Source organism: Macaca nemestrina, chromosome 9 (assembly GCF_043159975.1).
Source record: "Macaca nemestrina isolate mMacNem1 chromosome 9, mMacNem.hap1, whole genome shotgun sequence".
Lineage (NCBI taxonomy): Eukaryota > Metazoa > Chordata > Mammalia > Primates > Cercopithecidae > Macaca > Macaca nemestrina.
Genome location: NC_092133.1, coordinates 29,155,494 through 29,161,875, shown reverse-complemented (window position 1 = coordinate 29,161,875; position 6,382 = coordinate 29,155,494).

Here is a 6,382-nt window from a genome sequence, read left to right as displayed (position 1 = left end):
TTTCCCATAAAGGAAAAAAAATTATACCAGAAGAATGCTGTGGGGTTTCTGTTTTCAGAGTAGAGAGGTACGTTTAATACTGGTGGAATTAAATCCATCCTACTCAGCTAGCAAAGGGCTAGGAGGGATCATGATGTAGGACCAGACACAGGTCTCTATGTCCAGCCTAATTTTTAAAAAGTTACTCATGCAACCAGAAAAAACGAACAAGCAGCCCCACTAAAAAGTGGGCAAAAGATTGAAGAGAATTTTTCAAAAGAAGATCTATAAGTGGCCCAAAAACATATGAAAAAAATGCTCAATGTCGCTAACCATCAGAAAGATGCAAATCAAAACCACAATGAGATACTATCTCACACCAGTCAGAATGTCTGTTATGAAAAAGTCAAAACAAACCAGATGGTTGGTAAGAATATGGAGAAAAGGGAATGTTTATACACTGTTGGTGGGAAGGTAAAGTAGTTCAACTCTTTTGGAAAATAGTATGGAGATTTCTCAAAGAACTAACAACAGAACTATGAGATCCAGCAATTCCACTACTGGGTATCTACCTAAAGGAAAAGAAATCATTATATCAAAAACATACCCGCACTCGTATGTTTAGCACAGCACAACTCACAATAGCAAAGTCATGGAATCAATCTCTGTTCATCAATGGAGGATTGGATTTAAAATGTGGTATATGTACACCATAGAATGCTGTACAGCCATAAGAAAGAATAAAATCATGTCTTTTGTAGCAACATGAATGGAACTAGAGGCCATTATCCTAAGTGTTCTCATTTATAAGTAGGAGCTAAACAACAGGTACACATGGACATATAGAGTAGAATAGTAGACATTGGAGACTCCAAAAGGTGGGAAGGTGGTGGGAGCGGTGAGGGATGAAATGCTACCTATTGGGTACAATGTGCACTATTTGGGTGACAGGTACCCTGAAAGCCCAGAGTTCACCACTATGCGATATATCTACCTAACACAAGTGCACTTGTATTGCCTAAATCTATTTTTAAAAAATTAAAAACGTAGAAAAAAGAAAAAGACAAAAGCAATATGATAAAAGTAGTTACTGCTTACTGAGTGCTTACTGTATGTCAGGCATTATATAGGAGGTCATTTAAGCCTGGCAATGACCATATGGTATAGATTTGTTTTTCTTTTTTGAGACAGGGTCTGATATGGTTAGGCTTTGTGTCTCCACCAAAATCTCATCTTGAATTATAATCCCCATGTGTCAAGAGATAGACCAGGTGAAGGTAATTCAATCATGGGGGCAGTTTATCCCATGTGTTCTCATTATGGTGAGTTCTCATGAGATCTGATGGTTTTATAAGGGGCTCTTCTCCCTTTGCTGGGCACTTCTCCTTACTGCTGCCTTGTGAAGAAGGTGCCTTGCTTCCCCTTCACCTTCCAGCATGATTGTAAGTTTCCTGAGGCCTCCCCGGCCATGCTGAACTGTGAGTCAATTAAACCTCTTCCCTTTATAAATTACCCAGTCTCAGGCAGTTCTTTATAAAGTATGAAAATGGACTAATACAGGGTCTCACTCTGTCACTCAGGCTGGAGTGCAATGGCTCGATCATGGCTCACTGAAGCCTCAACCTCCCAGGCTCAAGTGACTCTCTTGTCTCAGCCTCCCAAGCTGGGACTACAGGTGCATGCCACCTGTATTTTTTTTTGGAAAGACAGGGTTTCACCAGGTTGCCCAGGCGGTCTCGATCTTCTGAGCTCAAGCAATCCACCTGCCTCGGCCTCTCAAGGTGCTGGGATTACAGGTATGAGCCATGGTGGCCAGCCTGGCATATATTATTATTATTATTATTATTTTGAGACAGATTCTCACTCTGTCACCCAGGCTGGAGTGCAGTGGCGCGATCTTGGCTCACTGCAAGCTCCACCTCCTGGGTTCACACCATTCTGCCTCAGCTTCCTGAGTAGCTGGGACTACAGGTGCCCACCATCATACCTGGGTAATTTTTTATATTTTTAGTAGAGATGGGGTTTCACCGTGTTAGCCAGGATGGTCTCTATCTCCTGACCTCGTGATCTGCCCGCCTTGCCTCCCAAAGTGCTGGGATTACAGGCATGAGGCACCACGCCCGGCCTTATTATTCTTTTTTTTAAAAAAAATGTGTAGAGAAATTGAGGCTTAAAGAAGTTAAATAACTTGTTCAAGGACACACAGTAAGTGGCAGATGTACAGGCACACACAAACCACACACACTCTACATACAGACACATAAAACTTTCAAAAGTTATTCTATTTTGGTTTCCAGGCCTCCTATAAAAAAGCTATTTTCATGTCTTGCACAGTTTTTCATTAGTGATTACCGTCTTGGATGAGCTCACCTTTCCCATGAACTGTAGTTTACTAGCTGGCAAAGGTATCAGCCAGTTTGGTTGTAGCCTTATTCTCTGTCCCAGCTCCCAGAGAAGAAGTGCTCAGACTGGGAAACTACCCAGCCCGTCTTTGTGGCAGCCAGAAAGCTGGCAGCAAGTGAGGAGTGAACAGGGAACAAAAGTACAAAAGTCTTGTCTTGTCTTGTCTTGCCTTTTTTTTTTTCTTCTTTTCTTTTCTTTCTTTTCTTTCTCTTTCTCTCTTTCTCTTTCTTTCCCTCCCTCCCCTCTTTCTTTCTCTTTCTTTCTTTCTCTTTCTTTCTTTCTCTTTCTTTCTTTCTTTCTTTCTTTCTTTCTTTCTTTCTTTCTTTCTTTCTTTCTTTCTTTCTTTCTTTCTTTCTTTCTTCTTTCTTCCTTTCTTTCTTCCTTTCTTTCTTCCCTCCTTCCTTCCTTCCTTCCTTCCTTCCTTCCTTCCTTCCTTCCTTCCTTCCTTCCTTCCTTCCTTCCTTCCTTCCTTCCTTTCTTCCTTCCTTCTTTCCTTTCTTCTTTCTTTTCTTTCTTTTTCCTTCCTTCTTTCTTTTCTTTCTTTTTCCTTATTTCTTCCTTTCTTTCTTTTCTTTCTTGGGTCTTGCTCTGTCACCCAGACTGGATTGCAGTGGCATGATCTCAGGTCACTGCAGCCTCAACCTCCCCGGCTCAAGCAATCCTCCCACCTCAGCCTTCCATGTAGCTGAGCACACAGCTGTGCACCATCATGCCCAGTTAGTTTTTATTTATTTTTTTGGTAGAGACCCCCATCTCAGGATGGTGTTGAACTCATGGGCTCAAGCAATTCTCCTATTTGAGCCTCCCAAAGTGCTGGGATTACAGGCATGAACCACTGTACCCAGATAAGTCATCTCTTCCTTTCTGCCCTTTCCTTTGGGCCTAGGCTAGGCCTTCTGCTCTTATTCCTTTCCCTTTTCCCACTAATAAAACAGGATAGGCCTGCTCTGTCACTTCCTCAGCCTCAGCTGCAAGCCTCTGTGTATGATCTGGAGATCAACAGAGAATGTCTGTCATATTTTTGCAAAGGAGGTACATTTTTTTTTTTTTAAAGCAAAACCAATTTATCTTAGAAATCATGTATTTGCTGGGAACAGAAGTTGCCCAGAGTTAGCTTAGGTAAGGAAGAGTATTCTAAGGTTATGGACTTGCTGGAATCTAAATAAAATCTGGCCGTTTAAGCCACAGGAACGATGGGGATCAGGGTACTCCCAGGACAGCAGTAGCAGCAGGGTTCCTGACCTTGGCATTGGAGCTTTGCCGTTAACTCCACAGCTAAACTCTACATGTTAATGTTTTATCTGCTCTGCTCCCATCTGCAGCTGAATCTCAAAGATTCCATCTCAGATTCCTGGGAGAGGCACATCAAAGGCCATCACATTGGGCCAGGTGGCCATCACTGATTGATGGAATTAGCTGTGGACAGGGGCCCCCAAAATGTTTGGTGCTCCTTATCATTTTACTGTGATGTTATTCTTACAGCTAAGAGTAGATCAGAATGCCCAGAATGAGTGAAGGCACCCAGAAACATCAGGCATTTTATTTTTCCTGATAAAACTTGAATATCTTTGGAGTTTCTTTTTCTAGTGCTTGGACCCAAATGTCTCTGCTCTAAATTTTTAAAAACTTTAAATTTTTTAAACTGAATTTTTTATGACAATATGTGCTTGCTTGTGCTGATGCCAAATGATACCCTCTCCTTGGGACAAAATAACAACAGAAAAGAACCTGGGGAGGAATCAGAGGGGGAGAGCGTCAGGTTTCTAACCTGTTAAGGATAGGAGACATCAGGATCTAAATCTCAACTCAGACACTGGACTGTCCTAATTCATTTTGGCAAAAATGATGACAGAGATATAGAATGCAAGATATCCTTGTAGCAAAACTCTGAATCTAGAATAGTAACACCCTGAAATGAAGTAGGTGAGAGCGCCCAGGACAGTGACTGGCATGTAATAGAAGCTCAGTTAGTGATAATATCGATTGTGATGTTAACTCCTGAAGGCAGGGATCACCATATACCTAGACCTAAGTGCAAAATAAGGTTGTTAACTGAATAGCTGATGTTGCACCATGGCCCACTGAGAGCAGAAAATGCATTGCATGTGAGGGACTTGGTAAAAAAAAGAGAGACAGCCTGCATGGAAAGAAAAAGAGCTGGAGAGAAATGAACTCGGCAGCTTTTAGAAGGCACTAGGGATGCCATTGCAGACTAATTACTATTATTATGCTGGGGGTGATCTGTGGGCACCTGTATTTTTTTTTTTAACTTAGTTTTTTACTGAGGTAAAATATACATATATGCCATCTTTACTATTTTTAAGTGTACAGTTAAGTGGTAATATATACATTTATATTCTATTTTTTCCCTTCATCCCTCCTCCCCTCTACCCTTCCCGACCTCTAGTACCCACCAGTCTACACACTATCTTCAAGAGATCCACTTTTTATTTATTTTATTTTAATTAATTAATTTATTTATTTAGATAAAGTCTTTCTCTGTCACCCAGGCTGGAGTGCAGTGGTGCCATCTTGGCTCACTGCAGCCTCCGCCTCCTGGATTCAAGTGATTTTCCTGCCTCAGCCTCCTGAGCAGCTGGGATTACAGGTACCCACCACCATGCCCGGCTAATTTTTATATATTTAGTGGAGATGCGGTTCCACCATGTTGGCCAGGATGGTCTTGAACTCCTAACCTCAGGTGATCTGCTGGCCTCAGACTCCCAAACTGCTGGGATTACAGGGGTGAGTCACCATGCCTGGCAAGAGATCCCCTTTTTAAACTCCCACGTGTGAGTTAGAACATACAATATTTGTCTTTCTGTGCTTAGTTTATTTCACTTAACATAATGACCTTCAGTTTCATCCATGTTACTGCAAATGACGGGATGTCATTCCTTTTTATGGCTGAATAATATTCCATTCTGTATATATACCTCTTTTTTTAATCCATTCATCCATTGATAGGCACTTAGGTTGAATCCATATTTTGGCTATTGTGACTAGAACTGCAATAAACATGGGAGTGCAGATATCTCTTGGATATGCTAATTTCCTGTCTTTTGGATATACAGTCAGTAGTGGAATTGCAGGATCATATAGTAATTCTATTTTTAGCTTTTTGAGGAAATGCCATACTGTTCTCCACAGTAGTTGTACTAATTTACATTCCCACCAACAGTGTATGGGTTCCCCTCTTTCCACAACTTTGCCAGCATCTGTTATTGCCTCTTTTTGACATAAGCCATTTTAACTTGGGTGAGGTGATATCTCATTGTGGTTTTGATTTGCATTTCTCTGATGATTAGTGATGTCGAGCATTTTTTCATATGTTTTTTTGTCATTTGTGTATCTTCTTTGAAGAAACGTCTGTTCAGATCTTTTGCCCATTTTTAAATCAGATTATTTTGTTGTTTGCTATTGAATTCTTTGAGCTCCTTATAGATTCTGGATACAGTCATCGATGAGAACCACTGGTTTTAAAAATCATTCTGAATCTGCTCTAATTATGTCCATGAACTTCTGGGAGTTTGTGGTTCTCCTGAACCTGGAGGTATTATGAGGAGACCACTTAAATATGGATTTACAAGTTGGCACCATCTAATTGGTCCCTCATAATGATCAATGATCAGAAATATTTTGGGGTGTTTGTGGAGTCCTGATAAGATAAGTAAGCAACAATGAGGAAGGGGACCCAGGTAGGGGGTGGTGGGGAACAATTATTCTGAGAAATGGCTAACCATAAACAACCCACTGGCACAACATCCTGTTCCCAAACACCTCCCTCCATATGTGGCCCCAGCAGAACAACCTTGTCTGCACATAGCCCCTCCAGTATGACCCTATAAAACTTCCCTGAAGCTCTTGCCTCTTTGCCAACAGCTCTTTCTCTGCTGTGCTACCCATTGCTTCCTTGCAATGTACTTTCCCTCTAATAAACTTGTTTTCTTTAACTCACTGCTATTTTGGTAAATTCTGTTACCACCCTTGACACCAGCCA